Here is a 17,274-nt window from a genome sequence, read left to right on the forward strand (position 1 = left end):
TTAATTTCTTGTTTGATGACGGCCATGGAAAAGACAGCAATCATATTGCAGAAGAGAGCAACATGTGCAGTTGCTTGCTTTGGGTGAAGCATTCACCGACTAGCTGCCACTAACCCCTGGAGCCATGTCAGAGGTGACTCTTGCGTGGCTCGTTGGTCTAGGGGTATGATTCTCGCTTAGGGTGCGAGAGGTCCCGGGTTCAAATCCCAGACGAGCCCTTTTTAGAGCTAAACATACAAATCGTACTAAAAATGCACTATGCCTGACTATTTCTAGTAATACTCGGTGCATTGTTGCGCAACATATTCCTAACCTCAGAAGAAAAATGGATCACCGTGCTTTTTCTGCCTACCTGCTTAGTCTCAGTGTGTCCCAGGTGATGCTTTCCCAAGCTGTACTCGCAGACATTTAGGCATCAGATATTTGTCTGTCGATGCCTGCACAAGTAAATTTTGAATACGTCTAATTGCAAGCATGTTGGATGATATCTCTGAGGTTTTCACACTTGTTCTGCACATTCTGAGCCGCTGCTGATACAGCAGAATAGAAGTAGGGTGAAGCCTTGAGAGGAACTTTGCTTTAACAGTAACAAGCAGCAAGGTCGTTTCTGTAGTGTAGTGGTCATCACGTTCGCCTAACACGCGAAAGGTCCCCGGTTCGAGACCGGGCAGAAACACTGAGCGTTGGCTGCTTTTATGTGCACACTCTAAAACCTTATTATCTGAATGCAAGTTTAAGAAGAGGTGGTCTTTGAACACAGTGAGCCGTGGGAAACTTTCTTTACCTTTGCAAGACGAAACAAAGTTATCTGCATCCGTCATCTGGGGGTCGTTCTTGTGCCTATGTTTATTTTGTTTAAGCTATGTTGTATTGTTGGGGCCTTTACACCTGTGACATTGCTGTGAAGGTTGTAAGTGGAAACATTGGCAGGTGCAGATAGAAGAGTTAGACCTAAGCCCCCCTCATGAGCCGTCAGGATGGCCGAGTGGTCTAAGGCACCAGACTCAAGAGAGCTTGATCTTCAGTGTAGCTGAGCCTTCTGGTCTCCTCATGGAGGCATGGGTTCAAATCCCACTTCTGACAGGTCCCTTTTACACCCGTAAATCTTCCTGTTTTTTGCAGTGCGTTCCCGGCAAACACCACAATCTTTGCAGGAACCTGTAGCATGTGAAGAGAAATCCACCAACAATCAGGCTGGGCCCTCAATCACAATTCCATGGATTTCTGGAAATGACACCTCAGGCACACCTTCCATTAAATTTGCACTCCATCACAGTAACTGCCATGCTGGATTTCTAACTAAGCAGTTGATCCCATCATTTGTTGTGAGGCTCTCCTGCCACCTTTTGGGCAGAGAAGGCACTGTCCCTGCAAAAACACAGGCAGACATGTTCAACAGGGCTTCCTGGTTATGTGGGAGGAGCAGAATGCCATTGGTCCCCCCTTGCAAATTCTAATTTACATAAGGAAGACAGAGAGGTAGCTGGGAGTAGGCACTGCACACGGGCATTGCACTCTCTCTTATGATTTGCAGCCAATTCTAGATTGAGGCAGGAGGAAAGGAGGTGACTCGCCCAACAATGGCTATACTGAGAAGTCAGCCACTCTGGGTCTCCCAGGTGAGTGTTTCAGGCCTGTGAGCCACTCATATAAATCTCGCCTGATCGAGCGCTGAGCGAGCGCGTTTGAATCCAAATATCAAACCCCTCTTTCTCAGGCGCAGGAAATGGTGGGCCCTTCATTGCTTCTGGTGTGGAAGTCTATGGGGCAAGGGTCCAGGACTTGCAGAGGAGAACAATTGCCAGAAAGTGCTTGCTGTTCTCATCTGTGCCTTTTTTCTGCTCACTGGCTGATAGGAGATTGGCTGCCCCCTTTCTTGCTAGAGTGAAAAAACAACAACTTGAGAGAAAACATGACGTTGTGAGGCTCACTTAGAGGGAGACTAGCCAAATAGCCCTGCTTTTTTTCTGAAAGACGCTTCAGAAATTGTTCAAAATGTCTCCTGGCCACTCAGGCTCGTTGGTCTAGGGGTATGATTCTCGCTTTGGGTGCAAGAAGTCCCGGGTTCAAATCCCGGACGAGCCCATGCTGTGGACATTTTCAGGATGCTTGTAATATAGGAGCATTTCTTCTTTTCAATGCTATAAGACGCTGTGTATGTCGAGAAAGTTCCTTACCCTGCACGCTATTTTCCACTTGTGGCGGGATAAAGGAGTGCAGGACTTCTTTGCAACTGCTTTTCTGGGCCAGACCAGCATGGTAGGAACATTACATGCATAGTGTTTTTCTAGTGTAATTTCAGGATATGGTTTCAAAATCGCCTCTTGGAATAAAAGTGGTCCTCATTCCTGTCTTCCAAAGAAATAGAGACCGGGTAAGGAGAGCCCAACTTTGAGCTTCAAGGACATTGGCCCTTAGTCTGTGCATTCCAGCCCAATACATGCCAACAAGATTCCTGAGTTAGTGTCTGTTTCTGTAGTGTAGTGGTTATCACGTTCGCCTTACACGCGAAAGGTCCCTGGTTCGAGACCGGGCAGAAACAGCGGTTTGCTGTTTTTAACAGTGTTTGCCTTTACTGGCTGACTTTATAGGAAAGCTGAGATAATAGAGGCTGTCTATCCCTCACCAACCTGACGTAGTGTGCTCCAGGGATCTCAGTGACAGCTCGAAAAGAGAAGTGACGATAGCTTGCGCCATTCGCTTGCTCGCCCTTTGCTCTGAAGGGTGGGCCTACTTCATGAAAGCAAGGAATGAGAGCAGAAATGCTTTTCTTGTCCTCACCGCAAGCAGACACTTAGAGAAAACAAACTGTCTGAAGGACAGAGGCTTTTTAATTTCTTGTTTGATGACGGCCATGGAAAAGACAGCAATCATATTGCAGAAGAGAGCAACATGTGCAGTTGCTTGCTTTGGGTGAAGCATTCACCGACTAGCTGCCACTAACCCCTGGAGCCATGTCAGAGGTGACTCTTGCGTGGCTCGTTGGTCTAGGGGTATGATTCTCGCTTAGGGTGCGAGAGGTCCCGGGTTCAAATCCCGGACGAGCCCTTTTTAGAGCTAAACATACAAATCGTACTAAAAATGCACTATGCCTGACTATTTCTAGTAATACTCGGTGCATTGTTGCGCAACATATTCCTAACCTCAGAAGAAAAATGGATCACCGTGCTTTTTCTGCCTACCTGCTTAGTCTCAGTGTGTCCCAGGTGATGCTTTCCCAAGCTGTACTCGCAGACATTTAGGCATCAGATATTTGTCTGTCGATGCCTGCACAAGTAAATTTTGAATACGTCTAATTGCAAGCATGTTGGATGATATCTCTGAGGTTTTCACACTTGTTCTGCACATTCTGAGCTGCTGCTGATACAGCAGAATAGAAGTAGGGTGAAGCCTTGAGAGGAACTTTGCTTTAACAGTAACAAGCAGCAAGGTCGTTTCTGTAGTGTAGTGGTCATCACGTTCGCCTAACACGCGAAAGGTCCCCGGTTCGAGACCGGGCAGAAACACTGAGCGTTGGCTGCTTTTATGTGCACACTCTAAAACCTTATTATCTGAATGCAAGTTTAAGAAGAGGTGGTCTTTGAACACAGTGAGCCGTGGGAAACTTTCTTTACCTTTGCAAGACGAAACAAAGTTATCTGCATCCGTCATCTGGGGGTCGTTCTTGTGCCTATGTTTATTTTGTTTAAGCTATGTTGTATTGTTGGGGCCTTTACACCTGTGACATTGCTGTGAAGGTTGTAAGTGGAAACATTGGCAGGTGCAGATAGAAGAGTTAGACCTAAGCCCCCCTCATGAGCCGTCAGGATGGCCGAGTGGTCTAAGGCACCAGACTCAAGAGAGCTTGATCTTCAGTGTAGCTGAGCCTTCTGGTCTCCTCATGGAGGCGTGGGTTCAAATCCCACTTCTGACAGGTCCCTTTTACACCCGTAAATCTTCCTGTTTTTTGCAGTGCGTTCCCGGCAAACACCACAATCTTTGCAGGAACCTGTAGCATGTGAAGAGAAATCCACCAACAATCAGGCTGGGCCCTCAATCACAATTCCATGGATTTCTGGAAATGACACCTCAGGCACACCTTCCATTAAATTTGCACTCCATCACAGTAACTGCCATGCTGGGTTTCTAACTAAGCAGTTGATCCCATCATTTGTTGTGAGGCTCTCCTGCCACCTTTTGGGCAGAGAAGGCACTGTCCCTGCAAAAACACAGGCAGACATGTTCAACAGGGCTTCCTGGTTATGTGGGAGGAGCAGAATGCCATTGGTCCCCCCTTGCAAATTCTAATTTACATAAGGAAGACAGAGAGGTAGCTGGGAGTAGGCACTGCACACGGGCATTGCACTCTCTCTTATGATTTGCAGCCAATTCTAGATTGAGGCAGGAGGAAAGGAGGTGACTCGCCCAACAATGGCTATACTGAGAAGTCAGCCACTCTGGGTCTCCCAGGTGAGTGTTTCAGGCCTGTGAGCCACTCATATAAATCTCGCCTGATCGAGCGCTGAGCGAGCGCGTTTGAATCCAAATATCAAACCCCTCTTTCTCAGGCGCAGGAAATGGTGGGCCCTTCATTGCTTCTGGTGTGGAAGTCTATGGGGCAAGGGTCCAGGACTTGCAGAGGAGAACAATTGCCAGAAAGTGCTTGCTGTTCTCATCTGTGCCTTTTTTCTGCTCACTGGCTGATAGGAGATTGGCTGCCCCCTTTCTTGCTAGAGTGAAAAAACAACAACTTGAGAGAAAACATGACGTTGTGAGGCTCACTTAGAGGGAGACTAGCCAAATAGCCCTGCTTTTTTTCTGAAAGACGCTTCAGAAATTGTTCAAAATGTCTCCTGGCCACTCAGGCTCGTTGGTCTAGGGGTATGATTCTCGCTTCGGGTGCGAGAGGTCCCGGGTACAAATCCCGGACGAGCCCATGCTGTGGACATTTTCAGGATGCTTGTATTATAGGAGCATTTCTTCTTTTCAATGCTATAAGACGCTGTGTATGTCGAGAAAGTTCCTTACCCTGCACGCTATTTTCCACTTGTGGCGGGATAAAGGAGTGCAGGACTTCTTTGCAACTGCTTTTCTGGGCCAGACCAGCATGGTAGGAACATTACATGCATAGTGTTTTTCTAGTGTAATTTCAGGATATGGTTTCAAAATCGCCTCTTGGAATAAAAGTGGTCCTCATTCCTGTCTTCCAAAGAAATAGAGACCGGGTAAGGAGAGCCCAACTTTGAGCTTCAAGGACATTGGCCCTTAGTCTGTGCATTCCAGCCCAATACATGCCAACAAGATTCCTGAGTTAGTGTCTGTTTCTGTAGTGTAGTGGTTATCACGTTCGCCTTACATGCGAAAGGTCCCTGGTTCGAGACCGGGCAGAAACAGTGGTTTGCTGTTTTTAACAGTGTTTGCCTTTACTGGCTGACTTTATAGGAAAGCTGAGATAATAGAGGCTGTCTATCCCTCACCAACCTGACGTAGTGTGCTCCAGGGATCTCAGTGACAGCTCGAAAAGAGAAGTGACGATAGCTTGCGCCATTCGCTTGCTCGCCCTTTGCTCTGAAGGGTGGGCCTACTTCATGAAAGCAAGGAATGAGAGCAGAAATGCTTTTCTTGTCCTCACCGCAAGCAGACACTTAGAGAAAACAAACTGTCTGAAGGACAGAGGCTTTTTAATTTCTTGTTTGATGACGGCCATGGAAAAGACAGCAATCATATTGCAGAAGAGAGCAACATGTGCAGTTGCTTGCTTTGGGTGAAGCATTCACCGACTAGCTGCCACTAACCCCTGGAGCCATGTCAGAGGTGACTCTTGCGTGGCTCGTTGGTCTAGGGGTGTGATTCTCGCTTAGGGTGCGAGAGGTCCCGGGTTCAAATCCCGGACGAGCCCTTTTTAGAGCTAAACATACAAATCGTACTAAAAATGCACTATGCCTGACTATTTCTAGTAATACTCGGTGCATTGTTGCGCAACATATTCCTAACCTCAGAAGAAAAATGGATCACCGTGCTTTTTCTGCCTACCTGCTTAGTCTCAGTGTGTCCCAGGTGATGCTTTCCCAAGCTGTACTCGCAGACATTTAGGCATCAGATATTTGTCTGTCGATGCCTGCACAAGTAAATTTTGAATACGTCTAATTGCAAGCATGTTGGATGATATCTCTGAGGTTTTCACACTTGTTCTGCACATTCTGAGCCGCTGCTGATACAGCAGAATAGAAGTAGGGTGAAGCCTTGAGAGGAACTTTGCTTTAACAGTAGCAAGCAGCAAGGTCGTTTCTGTAGTGTAGTGGTCATCACGTACGCGAAATGTCCCCGGTTCGAGACCGGGCAGAAACACTGAGCGTTGGCTGCTTTTATGTGCACACTCTAAAACCTTATTATCTGAATGCAAGTTTAAGAAGAGGTGGTCTTTGAACACAGTGAGCCGTGGGAAACTTTCTTTACCTTTGCAAGACGAAACAAAGTTATCTGCATCCGTCATCTGGGGGTCGTTCTTGTGCCTATTTTTATTTTGTTTAAGCTATGTTGTATTGTTGGGGCCTTTACACCTGTGACATTGCTGTGAAGGTTGTAAGTGGAAACATTGGCAGGTGCAGATCGAAGAGTTAGACCTAAGCCCCCCTCATGTGCCGTCAGGATGGCCGAGTGGTCTAAGGCGCCAGACTCAAGAGAGCTTGATCTTCAGTGTAGCTGAGCCTTCTGGTCTCCTCATGGAGGCGTGGGTTCAAATCCCACTTCTGACAGGTCCCTTTTACACCCGTAAATCTTCCTGTTTTTTGCAGTGCGTTCCCGGCAAACACCACAATCTTTGCAGGAACCTGTAGCATGTGAAGAGAAATCCACCAACAATCAGGCTGGGCCCTCAATCACAATTCCATGGATTTCTGGAAATGACACCTCAGGCACACCTTCCATTAAATTTGCACTCCATCACAGTAACTGCCATGCTGGATTTCTAACTAAGCAGTTGATCCCATCATTTGTTGTGAGGCTCTCCTGCCACCTTTTGGGCAGAGAAGGCACTGTCCCTGCAAAAACACAGGCAGACATGTTCAACAGGGCTTCCTGGTTATGTGGGAGGAGCAGAATGCCATTGGTCCCCCCTTGCAAATTCTAATTTACATAAGGAAGACAGAGAGGTAGCTGGGAGTAGGCACTGCACACGGGCATTGCACTCTCTCTTATGATTTGCAGCCAATTCTAGATTGAGGCAGGAGGAAAGGAGGTGACTCGCCCAACAATGGCTATACTGAGAAGTCAGCCACTCTGGGTCTCCCAGGTGAGTGTTTCAGGCCTGTGAGCCACTCATATAAATCTCGCCTGATCGAGCGCTGAGCGAGCGCGTTTGAATCCAAATATCAAACCCCTCTTTCTCAGGCGCAGGAAATGGTGGGCCCTTCATTGCTTCTGGTGTGGAAGTCTATGGGGCAAGGGTCCAGGACTTGCAGAGGAGAACAATTGCCAGAAAGTGCTTGCTGTTCTCATCTGTGCCTTTTTTCTGCTCACTGGCTGATAGGAGATTGGCTGCCCCCTTTCTTGCTAGAGTGAAAAAACAACAACTTGAGAGAAAACATGACGTTGTGAGGCTCACTTAGAGGGAGACTAGCCAAATAGCCCTGCTTTTTTTCTGAAAGACGCTTCAGAAATTGTTCAAAATGTCTCCTGGCCACTCAGGCTCGTTGGTCTAGGGGTATGATTCTCGCTTCGGGTGCGAGAGGTCCCGGGTTCAAATCCCGGACGAGCCCATGCTGTGGACATTTTCAGGATGCTTGTAATATAGGAGCATTTCTTCTTTTCAATGCTATAAGACGCTGTGTATGTCGAGAAAGTTCCTTACCCTGCACGCTATTTTCCACTTGTGGCGGGATAAAGGAGTGCAGGACTTCTTTGCAACTGCTTTTCTGGGCCAGACCAGCATGGTAGGAACATTACATGCATAGTGTTTTTCTAGTGTAATTTCAGGATATGGTTTCAAAATCGCCTCTTGGAATAAAAGTGGTCCTCATTCCTGTCTTCCAAAGAAATAGAGACCGGGTAAGGAGAGCCCAACTTTGAGCTTCAAGGACATTGGCCCTTAGTCTGTGCATTCCAGCCCAATACATGCCAACAAGATTCCTGAGTTAGTGTCTGTTTCTGTAGTGTAGTGGTTATCACGTTCGCCTTACACGCGAAAGGTCCCTGGTTCGAGACCGGGCAGAAACAGCGGTTTGCTGTTTTTAACAGTGTTTGCCTTTACTGGCTGACTTTATAGGAAAGCTGAGATAATAGAGGCTGTCTATCCCTCACCAACCTGACGTAGTGTGCTCCAGGGATCTCAGTGACAGCTCGAAAAGAGAAGTGACGATAGCTTGCGCCATTCGCTTGCTCGCCCTTTGCTCTGAAGGGTGGGCCTACTTCATGAAAGCAAGGAATGAGAGCAGAAATGCTTTACTTGTCCTCACCGCAAGCAGACACTCAGAGAAAACAAACTGTCTGAAGGACAGAGGCTTTTTAATTTCTTGTTTGATGACGGCCATGGAAAAGACAGCAATCATATTGCAGAAGAGAGCAACATGTGCAGTTGCTTGCTTTGGGTGAAGCATTCACCGACTAGCTGCCACTAACCCCTGGAGCCATGTCAGAGGTGACTCTTGCGTGGCTCGTTGGTCTAGGGGTATGATTCTCGCTTAGGGTGCGAGAGGTCCCGTGTTCAAATCCCGGACGAGCCCTTTTTAGAGCTAAACATACAAATCGTACTAAAAATACACTATGCCTGATTATTTCTAGTAATACTCGGTGCATTGTTGCGCAACATATTCCTAACCTCAGAAGAAAAATGGATCACCGTGCTTTTTCTGCCTACCTGCTTAGTCTCAGTGTGTCCCAGGTGATGCTTTCCCAAGCTGTACTCGCAGACATTTAGGCATCAGATATTTGTCTGTCGATGCCTGCACAAGTAAATTTTGAATACGTCTAATTGCAAGCATGTTGGATGATATCTCTGAGGTTTTCACACTTGTTCTGCACATTCTGAGCCGCTGCTGATACAGCAGAATAGAAGTAGGGTGAAGCCTTGAGAGGAACTTTGCTTTAACAGTAGCAAGCAGCAAGGTCGTTTCTGTAGTGTAGTGGTCATCACGTTCGCCTAACACGCGAAATGTCCCCGGTTCGAGACCGGGCAGAAACACTGAGCGTTGGCTGCTTTTATGTGCACACTCTAAAACCTTATTATCTGAATGCAAGTTTAAGAAGAGGTGGTCTTTGAACACAGTGAGCCGTGGGAAACTTTCTTTACCTTTGCAAGACGAAACAAAGTTATCTGCATCCGTCATCTGGGGGTCGTTCTTGTGCCTATTTTTATTTTGTTTAAGCTATGTTGTATTGTTGGGGCCTTTACACCTGTGACATTGCTGTGAAGGTTGTAAGTGGAAACATTGGCAGGTGCAGATCGAAGAGTTAGACCTAAGCCCCCCTCATGTGCCGTCAGGATGGCCGAGTGGTCTAAGGCGCCAGACTCAAGAGAGCTTGATCTTCAGTGTAGCTGAGCCTTCTGGTCTCCTCATGGAGGCGTGGGTTCAAATCCCACTTCTGACAGGTCCCTTTTACACCCGTAAATCTTCCTGTTTTTTGCAGTGCGTTCCCGGCAAACACCACAATCTTTGCAGGAACCTGTAGCATGTGAAGAGAAATCCACCAACAATCAGGCTGGGCCCTCAATCACAATTCCATGGATTTCTGGAAATGACACCTCAGGCACACCTTCCATTAAATTTGCACTCCATCACAGTAACTGCCATGCTGGATTTCTAACTAAGCAGTTGATCCCATCATTTGTTGTGAGGCTCTCCTGCCACCTTTTGGGCAGAGAAGGCACTGTCCCTGCAAAAACACAGGCAGACATGTTCAACAGGGCTTCCTGGTTATGTGGGAGGAGCAGAATGCCATTGGTCCCCCCTTGCAAATTCTAATTTACATAAGGAAGACAGAGAGGTAGCTGGGAGTAGGCACTGCACACGGGCATTGCACTCTCTCTTATGATTTGCAGCCAATTCTAGATTGAGGCAGGAGGAAAGGAGGTGACTCGCCCAACAATGGCTATACTGAGAAGTCAGCCACTCTGGGTCTCCCAGGTGAGTGTTTCAGGCCTGTGAGCCACTCATATAAATCTCGCCTGATCGAGCGCTGAGCGAGCGCGTTTGAATCCAAATATCAAACCCCTCTTTCTCAGGCGCAGGAAATGGTGGGCCCTTCATTGCTTCTGGTGTGGAAGTCTATGGGGCAAGGGTCCAGGACTTGCAGAGGAGAACAATTGCCAGAAAGTGCTTGCTGTTCTCATCTGTGCCTTTTTTCTGCTCACTGGCTGATAGGAGATTGGCTGCCCCCTTTCTTGCTAGAGTGAAAAAACAACAACTTGAGAGAAAACATGACGTTGTGAGGCTCACTTAGAGGGAGACTAGCCAAATAGCCCTGCTTTTTTTCTGAAAGACGCTTCAGAAATTGTTCAAAATGTCTCCTGGCCACTCAGGCTCGTTGGTCTAGGGGTATGATTCTCGCTTCGGGTGCGAGAGGTCCCGGGTTCAAATCCCGGACGAGCCCATGCTGTGGACATTTTCAGGATGCTTGTAATATAGGAGCATTTCTTCTTTTCAATGCTATAAGACGCTGTGTATGTCGAGAAAGTTCCTTACCCTGCACGCTATTTTCCACTTGTGGCGGGATAAAGGAGTGCAGGACTTCTTTGCAACTGCTTTTCTGGGCCAGACCAGCATGGTAGGAACATTACATGCATAGTGTTTTTCTAGTGTAATTTCAGGATATGGTTTCAAAATCGCCTCTTGGAATAAAAGTGGTCCTCATTCCTGTCTTCCAAAGAAATAGAGACCGGGTAAGGAGAGCCCAACTTTGAGCTTCAAGGACATTGGCCCTTAGTCTGTGCATTCCAGCCCAATACATGCCAACAAGATTCCTGAGTTAGTGTCTGTTTCTGTAGTGTAGTGGTTATCACGTTCGCCTTACACGCGAAAGGTCCCTGGTTCGAGACCGGGCAGAAACAGCGGTTTGCTGTTTTTAACAGTGTTTGCCTTTACTGGCTGACTTTATAGGAAAGCTGAGATAATAGAGGCTGTCTATCCCTCACCAACCTGACGTAGTGTGCTCCAGGGATCTCAGTGACAGCTCGAAAAGAGAAGTGACGATAGCTTGCGCCATTCGCTTGCTCGCCCTTTGCTCTGAAGGGTGGGCCTACTTCATGAAAGCAAGGAATGAGAGCAGAAATGCTTTTCTTGTCCTCACCGCAAGCAGACACTCAGAGAAAACAAACTGTCTGAAGGACAGAGGCTTTTTAATTTCTTGTTTGATGACGGCCATGGAAAAGACAGCAATCATATTGCAGAAGAGAGCAACATGTGCAGTTGCTTGCTTTGGGTGAAGCATTCACCGACTAGCTGCCACTAACCCCTGGAGCCATGTCAGAGGTGACTCTTGCGTGGCTCGTTGGTCTAGGGGTATGATTCTCGCTTAGGGTGCGAGAGGTCCCGTGTTCAAATCCCGGACGAGCCCTTTTTAGAGCTAAACATACAAATCGTACTAAAAATACACTATGCCTGATTATTTCTAGTAATACTCGGTGCATTGTTGCGCAACATATTCCTAACCTCAGAAGAAAAATGGATCACCGTGCTTTTTCTGCCTACCTGCTTAGTCTCAGTGTGTCCCAGGTGATGCTTTCCCAAGCTGTACTCGCAGACATTTAGGCATCAGATATTTGTCTGTCGATGCCTGCACAAGTAAATTTTGAATACGTCTAATTGCAAGCATGTTGGATGATATCTCTGAGGTTTTCACACTTGTTCTGCACATTCTGAGCCGCTGCTGATACAGCAGAATAGAAGTAGGGTGAAGCCTTGAGAGGAACTTTGCTTTAACAGTAGCAAGCAGCAAGGTCGTTTCTGTAGTGTAGTGGTCATCACGTTCGCCTAACACGCGAAAGGTCCCCGGTTCGAGACCGGGCAGAAACACTGAGCGTTGGCTGCTTTTATGTGCACACTCTAAAACCTTATTATCTGAATGCAAGTTTAAGAAGAGGTGGTCTTTGAACACAGTGAGCCGTGGGAAACTTTCTTTACCTTTGCAAGACGAAACAAAGTTATCTGCATCCGTCATCTGGGGGTCGTTCTTGTGCCTATTTTTATTTTGTTTAAGCTATGTTGTATTGTTGGGGCCTTTACACCTGTGACATTGCTGTGAAGGTTGTAAGTGGAAACATTGGCAGGCGCAGATAGAAGAGTTAGACCTAAGCCCCCCTCATGAGCCGTCAGGATGGCCGAGTGGTCTAAGGCGCCAGACTCAAGAGAGCTTGATCTTCAGTGTAGCTGAGCCTTCTGGTCTCCTCATGGAGGCGTGGGTTCAAATCCCACTTCTGACAGGTCACTTTTACACCCGTAAATCTTCCTGTTTTTTGCAGTGCGTTCCCGGCAAACACCACAATCTTTGCAGGAACCTGTAGCATGTGAAGAGAAATCCACCAACAATCAGGCTGGGCCCTCAATCACAATTCCATGGATTTCTGGAAATGACACCTCAGGCACACCTTCCATTAAATTTGCACTCCATCACAGTAACTGCCATGCTGGGTTTCTAACTAAGCAGTTGATCCCATCATTTGTTGTGAGGCTCTCCTGCCACCTTTTGGGCAGAGAAGGCACTGTCCCTGCAAAAACACAGGCAGACATGTTCAACAGGGCTTCCTGGTTATGTGGGAGGAGCAGAATGCCATTGGTCCCCCCTTGCAAATTCTAATTTACATAAGGAAGACAGAGAGGTAGCTGGGAGTAGGCACTGCACACGGGCATTGCACTCTCTCTTATGATTTGCAGCCAATTCTAGATTGAGGCAGGAGGAAAGGAGGTGACTCGCCCAACAATGGCTATACTGAGAAGTCAGCCACTCTGGGTCTCCCAGGTGAGTGTTTCAGGCCTGTGAGCCACTCATATAAATCTCGCCTGATCGAGCGCTGAGCGAGCGCGTTTGAATCCAAATATCAAACCCCTCTTTCTCAGGCGCAGGAAATGGTGGGCCCTTCATTGCTTCTGGTGTGGAAGTCTATGGGGCAAGGGTCCAGGACTTGCAGAGGAGAACAATTGCCAGAAAGTGCTTGCTGTTCTCATCTGTGCCTTTTTTCTGCTCACTGGCTGATAGGAGATTGGCTGCCCCCTTTCTTGCTAGAGTGAAAAAACAACAACTTGAGAGAAAACATGACGTTGTGAGGCTCACTTAGAGGGAGACTAGCCAAATAGCCCTGCTTTTTTTCTGAAAGACGCTTCAGAAATTGTTCAAAATGTCTCCTGGCCACTCAGGCTCGTTGGTCTAGGGGTATGATTCTCGCTTCGGGTGCGAGAGGTCCCGGGTTCAAATCCCGGACGAGCCCATGCTGTGGACATTTTCAGGATGCTTGTAATATAGGAGCATTTCTTCTTTTCAATGCTATAAGACGCTGTGTATGTCGAGAAAGTTCCTTACCCTGCACGCTATTTTCCACTTGTGGCGGGATAAAGGAGTGCAGGACTTCTTTGCAACTGCTTTTCTGGGCCAGACCAGCATGGTAGGAACATTACATGCATAGTGTTTTTCTAGTGTAATTTCAGGATATGGTTTCAAAATCGCCTCTTGGAATAAAAGTGGTCCTCATTCCTGTCTTCCAAAGAAATAGAGACCGGGTAAGGAGAGCCCAACTTTGAGCTTCAAGGACATTGGCCCTTAGTCTGTGCATTCCAGCCCAATACATGCCAACAAGATTCCTGAGTTAGTGTCTGTTTCTGTAGTGTAGTGGTTATCACGTTCGCCTTACACGCGAAAGGTCCCTGGTTCGAGACCGGGCAGAAACAGCGGTTTGCTGTTTTTAACAGTGTTTGCCTTTACTGGCTGACTTTATAGGAAAGCTGAGATAATAGAGGCTGTCTATCCCTCACCAACCTGACGTAGTGTGCTCCAGGGATCTCAGTGACAGCTCGAAAAGAGAAGTGACGATAGCTTGCGCCATTCGCTTGCTCGCCCTTTGCTCTGAAGGGTGGGCCTACTTCATGAAAGCAAGGAATGAGAGCAGAAATGCTTTTCTTGTCCTCACCGCAAGCAGACACTTAGAGAAAACAAACTGTCTGAAGGACAGAGGCTTTTTAATTTCTTGTTTGATGACGGCCATGGAAAAGACAGCAATCATATTGCAGAAGAGAGCAACATGTGCAGTTGCTTGCTTTGGGTGAAGCATTCACCGACTAGCTGCCACTAACCCCTGGAGCCATGTCAGAGGTGACTCTTGCGTGGCTCGTTGGTCTAGGGGTATGATTCTCGCTTAGGGTGCGAGAGGTCCCGGGTTCAAATCCTGGACGAGCCCTTTTTAGAGCTAAACATACAAATCGTACTAAAAATGCACTATGCCTGACTATTTCTAGTAATACTCGGTGCATTGTTGCGCAACATATTCCTAACCTCAGAAGAAAAATGGATCACCGTGCTTTTTCTGCCTACCTGCTTAGTCTCAGTGTGTCCCAGGTGATGCTTTCCCAAGCTGTACTCGCAGACATTTAGGCATCAGATATTTGTCTGTCGATGCCTGCACAAGTAAATTTTGAATACGTCTAATTGCAAGCATGTTGGATGATATCTCTGAGGTTTTCACACTTGTTCTGCACATTCTGAGCCGCTGCTGATACAGCAGAATAGAAGTAGGGTGAAGCCTTGAGAGGAACTTTGCTTTAACAGTAACAACCAGCAAGGTCGTTTCTGTAGTGTAGTGGTCATCACGTTCGCCTAACACGTGAAAGGTCCCCGGTTCGAGACCGGGCAGAAACACTGAGCGTTGGCTGCTTTTATGTGCACACTCTAAAACCTTATTATCTGAATGCAAGTTTAAGAAGAGGTGGTCTTTGAACACAGTGAGCCGTGGGAAACTTTCTTTAACTTTGCAAGACGAAACAAAGTTATCTGCATCCGTCATCTGGGGGTCGTTCTTGTGCCTATTTTTATTTTGTTTAAGCTATGTTGTATTGTTGGGGCCTTTACACCTGTGACATTGCTGTGAAGGTTGTAAGTGGAAACATTGGCAGGTGCAGATAGAAGAGTTAGACCTAAGCCCCCCTCATGAGCCGTCAGGATGGCCAAGTGGTCTAAGGCGCCAGACTCAAGAGAGCTTGATCTTCAGTGTAGCTGAGCCTTCTGGTCTCCTCATGGAGGCGTGGGTTCAAATCCCACTTCTGACAGGTCCCTTTTACACCCGTAAATCTTCCTGTTTTTTGCAGTGCGTTCCCGGCAAACACCACAATCTTTGCAGGAACCTGTAGCATGTGAAGAGAAATCCACCAACAATCAGGCTGGGCCCTCAATCACAATTCCATGGATTTCTGGAAATGACACCTCAGGCACACCTTCCATTAAATTTGCACTCCATCACAGTAACTGCCATGCTGGGTTTCTAACTAAGCAGTTGATCCCATCATTTCTTGTGAGGCTCTCCTGCCACCTTTTGGGCAGAGAAGGCACTGTCCCTGCAAAAACACAGGCAGACATGTTCAACAGGGCTTCCTGGTTATGTGGGAGGAGCAGAATGCCATTGGTCCCCCCTTGCAAATTCTAATTTACATAAGGAAGACAGAGAGGTAGCTGGGAGTAGGCACTGCACACGGGCATTGCACTCTCTCTTATGATTTGCAGCCAATTCTAGATTGAGGCAGGAGGAAAGGAGGTGACTCGCCCAACAATGGCTATACTGAGAAGTCAGCCACTCTGGGTCTCCCAGGTGAGTGTTTCAGGCCTGTGAGCCACTCATATAAATCTCGCCTGATTGAGCCTGATCGAGCGCGTTTGAATCCAAATATCAAACCCCTCTTTCTCAGGCGCAGGAAATGGTGGGCCCTTCATTGCTTCTGGTGTGGAAGTCTATGGGGCAAGGGTCCAGGACTTGCAGAGGAGAACAATTGCCAGAAAGTGCTTGCTGTTCTCATCTGTGCCTTTTTTCTGCTCACTGGCTGATAGGAGATTGGCTGCCCCCTTTCTTGCTAGAGTGAAAAAACAACAACTTGAGAGAAAACATGACGTTGTGAGGCTCACTTAGAGGGAGACTAGCCAAATAGCCCTGCTTTTTTCTGAAAGACGCTTCAGAAATTGTTCAAAATGTCTCCTGGCCACTCAGGCTCGTTGGTCTAGGGGTATGATTCTCGCTTCGGGTGCGAGAGGTCCCGGGTTCAAATCCCAGACGAGCCCATGCTGTGGACATTTTCAGGATGCTTGTAATATAGGAGCATTTCTTCTTTTCAATGCTATAAGACGCTGTGTATGTCGAGAAAGTTCCTTACCCTGCACGCTATTTTCCACTTGTGGCGGGATAAAGGAGTGCAGGACTTCTTTGCAACTGCTTTTCTGGGCCAGACCAGCATGGTAGGAACATTACATGCATAGTGTTTTTCTAGTGTAATTTCAGGATATGGTTTCAAAATCGCCTCTTGGAATAAAAGTGGTCCTCATTCCTGTCTTCCAAAGAAATAGAGACCGGGTAAGGAGAGCCCAACTTTGAGCTTCAAGGACATTGGCCCTTAGTCTGTGCATTCCAGCCCAATACATGCCAACAAGATTCCTGAGTTAGTGTCTGTTTCTGTAGTGTAGTGGTTATCACGTTCGCCTTACACGCGAAAGGTCCCTGGTTCGAGACCGGGCAGAAACAGCGGTTTGCTGTTTTTAACAGTGTTTGCCTTTACTGGCTGACTTTATAGGAAAGCTGAGATAATAGAGGCTGTCTATCCCTCACCAACCTGACGTAGTGTGCTCCAGGGATCTCAGTGACAGCTCGAAAAGAGAAGTGACGATAGCTTGCGCCATTCGCTTGCTCGCCCTTTGCTCTGAAGGGTGGGCCTACTTCATGAAAGCAAGGAATGAGAGCAGAAATGCTTTTCTTGTCCTCACCGCAAGCAGACACTTAGAGAAAACAAACTGTCTGAAGGACAGAGGCTTTTTAATTTCTTGTTTGATGACGGCCATGGAAAAGACAGCAATCATATTGCAGAAGAGAGCAACATGTGCAGTTGCTTGCTTTGGGTGAAGCATTCACCGACTAGCTGCCACTAACCCCTGGAGCCATGTCAGAGGTGACTCTTGCATGGCTCGTTGGTCTAGGGGTATGATTCTCGCTTAGGGTGCGAGAGGTCCCGGGTTCAAATCCCGGAAGAGACCTTTTTAGAGCTAAACATACAAATCGTACTAAAAATGCACTATGCCTGACTATTTCTAGTAATACTCGGTGCATTGTTGCGCAACATA

General features: G+C 47.3%; 29 non-coding genes across 29 annotated transcripts; all 29 read left to right on the plus strand.

Moving 5' to 3' along the window:
* Nucleotides 1–146: 146 nt before the first annotated feature.
* Nucleotides 147–218, plus strand: TRNAP-AGG (transfer RNA proline (anticodon AGG)). Its single transcript has one exon. It is a non-coding gene; the product is annotated as a tRNA-Pro (tRNA).
* Nucleotides 219–603: 385 nt separating this feature from the next.
* TRNAV-AAC (transfer RNA valine (anticodon AAC)) lies at nucleotides 604–676 on the plus strand. The gene has a single exon. It is a non-coding gene; the product is annotated as a tRNA-Val (tRNA).
* Nucleotides 677–971: 295 nt separating this feature from the next.
* Nucleotides 972–1,083, plus strand: TRNAL-CAA (transfer RNA leucine (anticodon CAA)). Its single transcript has 2 exons — nucleotides 972–1,009; nucleotides 1,038–1,083. It is a non-coding gene; the product is annotated as a tRNA-Leu (tRNA).
* A 930-nt stretch (nucleotides 1,084–2,013) lies between these two features.
* On the plus strand, nucleotides 2,014–2,085 carry TRNAP-UGG (transfer RNA proline (anticodon UGG)). Its single transcript has one exon. It is a non-coding gene; the product is annotated as a tRNA-Pro (tRNA).
* Nucleotides 2,086–2,469: 384 nt separating this feature from the next.
* On the plus strand, nucleotides 2,470–2,542 carry TRNAV-UAC (transfer RNA valine (anticodon UAC)). The gene has a single exon. It is a non-coding gene; the product is annotated as a tRNA-Val (tRNA).
* Nucleotides 2,543–2,976: 434 nt separating this feature from the next.
* On the plus strand, nucleotides 2,977–3,048 carry TRNAP-AGG (transfer RNA proline (anticodon AGG)). Its single transcript has one exon. It is a non-coding gene; the product is annotated as a tRNA-Pro (tRNA).
* Nucleotides 3,049–3,433: 385 nt separating this feature from the next.
* Nucleotides 3,434–3,506, plus strand: TRNAV-AAC (transfer RNA valine (anticodon AAC)). The gene has a single exon. It is a non-coding gene; the product is annotated as a tRNA-Val (tRNA).
* Nucleotides 3,507–3,801: 295 nt separating this feature from the next.
* TRNAL-CAA (transfer RNA leucine (anticodon CAA)) lies at nucleotides 3,802–3,913 on the plus strand. Its single transcript has 2 exons — nucleotides 3,802–3,839; nucleotides 3,868–3,913. It is a non-coding gene; the product is annotated as a tRNA-Leu (tRNA).
* A 930-nt stretch (nucleotides 3,914–4,843) lies between these two features.
* On the plus strand, nucleotides 4,844–4,915 carry TRNAP-CGG (transfer RNA proline (anticodon CGG)). The gene has a single exon. It is a non-coding gene; the product is annotated as a tRNA-Pro (tRNA).
* A 384-nt stretch (nucleotides 4,916–5,299) lies between these two features.
* On the plus strand, nucleotides 5,300–5,372 carry TRNAV-UAC (transfer RNA valine (anticodon UAC)). Its single transcript has one exon. It is a non-coding gene; the product is annotated as a tRNA-Val (tRNA).
* Nucleotides 5,373–5,806: 434 nt separating this feature from the next.
* Nucleotides 5,807–5,878, plus strand: TRNAP-AGG (transfer RNA proline (anticodon AGG)). Its single transcript has one exon. It is a non-coding gene; the product is annotated as a tRNA-Pro (tRNA).
* A 744-nt stretch (nucleotides 5,879–6,622) lies between these two features.
* TRNAL-CAA (transfer RNA leucine (anticodon CAA)) lies at nucleotides 6,623–6,734 on the plus strand. Its single transcript has 2 exons — nucleotides 6,623–6,660; nucleotides 6,689–6,734. It is a non-coding gene; the product is annotated as a tRNA-Leu (tRNA).
* Nucleotides 6,735–7,664: 930 nt separating this feature from the next.
* Nucleotides 7,665–7,736, plus strand: TRNAP-CGG (transfer RNA proline (anticodon CGG)). Its single transcript has one exon. It is a non-coding gene; the product is annotated as a tRNA-Pro (tRNA).
* A 384-nt stretch (nucleotides 7,737–8,120) lies between these two features.
* Nucleotides 8,121–8,193, plus strand: TRNAV-UAC (transfer RNA valine (anticodon UAC)). Its single transcript has one exon. It is a non-coding gene; the product is annotated as a tRNA-Val (tRNA).
* Nucleotides 8,194–8,627: 434 nt separating this feature from the next.
* TRNAP-AGG (transfer RNA proline (anticodon AGG)) lies at nucleotides 8,628–8,699 on the plus strand. Its single transcript has one exon. It is a non-coding gene; the product is annotated as a tRNA-Pro (tRNA).
* Nucleotides 8,700–9,084: 385 nt separating this feature from the next.
* On the plus strand, nucleotides 9,085–9,157 carry TRNAV-AAC (transfer RNA valine (anticodon AAC)). Its single transcript has one exon. It is a non-coding gene; the product is annotated as a tRNA-Val (tRNA).
* A 295-nt stretch (nucleotides 9,158–9,452) lies between these two features.
* Nucleotides 9,453–9,564, plus strand: TRNAL-CAA (transfer RNA leucine (anticodon CAA)). The gene is made up of 2 exons: nucleotides 9,453–9,490; nucleotides 9,519–9,564. It is a non-coding gene; the product is annotated as a tRNA-Leu (tRNA).
* Nucleotides 9,565–10,494: 930 nt separating this feature from the next.
* TRNAP-CGG (transfer RNA proline (anticodon CGG)) lies at nucleotides 10,495–10,566 on the plus strand. Its single transcript has one exon. It is a non-coding gene; the product is annotated as a tRNA-Pro (tRNA).
* A 384-nt stretch (nucleotides 10,567–10,950) lies between these two features.
* TRNAV-UAC (transfer RNA valine (anticodon UAC)) lies at nucleotides 10,951–11,023 on the plus strand. The gene has a single exon. It is a non-coding gene; the product is annotated as a tRNA-Val (tRNA).
* A 434-nt stretch (nucleotides 11,024–11,457) lies between these two features.
* On the plus strand, nucleotides 11,458–11,529 carry TRNAP-AGG (transfer RNA proline (anticodon AGG)). Its single transcript has one exon. It is a non-coding gene; the product is annotated as a tRNA-Pro (tRNA).
* Nucleotides 11,530–11,914: 385 nt separating this feature from the next.
* On the plus strand, nucleotides 11,915–11,987 carry TRNAV-AAC (transfer RNA valine (anticodon AAC)). Its single transcript has one exon. It is a non-coding gene; the product is annotated as a tRNA-Val (tRNA).
* A 295-nt stretch (nucleotides 11,988–12,282) lies between these two features.
* TRNAL-CAA (transfer RNA leucine (anticodon CAA)) lies at nucleotides 12,283–12,394 on the plus strand. Its single transcript has 2 exons — nucleotides 12,283–12,320; nucleotides 12,349–12,394. It is a non-coding gene; the product is annotated as a tRNA-Leu (tRNA).
* A 930-nt stretch (nucleotides 12,395–13,324) lies between these two features.
* TRNAP-CGG (transfer RNA proline (anticodon CGG)) lies at nucleotides 13,325–13,396 on the plus strand. The gene has a single exon. It is a non-coding gene; the product is annotated as a tRNA-Pro (tRNA).
* A 384-nt stretch (nucleotides 13,397–13,780) lies between these two features.
* On the plus strand, nucleotides 13,781–13,853 carry TRNAV-UAC (transfer RNA valine (anticodon UAC)). The gene has a single exon. It is a non-coding gene; the product is annotated as a tRNA-Val (tRNA).
* Nucleotides 13,854–14,287: 434 nt separating this feature from the next.
* On the plus strand, nucleotides 14,288–14,359 carry TRNAP-AGG (transfer RNA proline (anticodon AGG)). The gene has a single exon. It is a non-coding gene; the product is annotated as a tRNA-Pro (tRNA).
* A 385-nt stretch (nucleotides 14,360–14,744) lies between these two features.
* TRNAV-AAC (transfer RNA valine (anticodon AAC)) lies at nucleotides 14,745–14,817 on the plus strand. Its single transcript has one exon. It is a non-coding gene; the product is annotated as a tRNA-Val (tRNA).
* Nucleotides 14,818–15,112: 295 nt separating this feature from the next.
* Nucleotides 15,113–15,224, plus strand: TRNAL-CAA (transfer RNA leucine (anticodon CAA)). The gene is made up of 2 exons: nucleotides 15,113–15,150; nucleotides 15,179–15,224. It is a non-coding gene; the product is annotated as a tRNA-Leu (tRNA).
* Nucleotides 15,225–16,152: 928 nt separating this feature from the next.
* On the plus strand, nucleotides 16,153–16,224 carry TRNAP-CGG (transfer RNA proline (anticodon CGG)). Its single transcript has one exon. It is a non-coding gene; the product is annotated as a tRNA-Pro (tRNA).
* A 384-nt stretch (nucleotides 16,225–16,608) lies between these two features.
* Nucleotides 16,609–16,681, plus strand: TRNAV-UAC (transfer RNA valine (anticodon UAC)). Its single transcript has one exon. It is a non-coding gene; the product is annotated as a tRNA-Val (tRNA).
* The last annotated feature ends 593 nt before the right edge of the window (nucleotides 16,682–17,274 follow it).

Source organism: Lissotriton helveticus, chromosome 10 (genome assembly GCF_964261635.1).
Source record: "Lissotriton helveticus chromosome 10, aLisHel1.1, whole genome shotgun sequence".
Classification (NCBI taxonomy): Eukaryota; Metazoa; Chordata; class Amphibia; order Caudata; family Salamandridae; genus Lissotriton; species Lissotriton helveticus.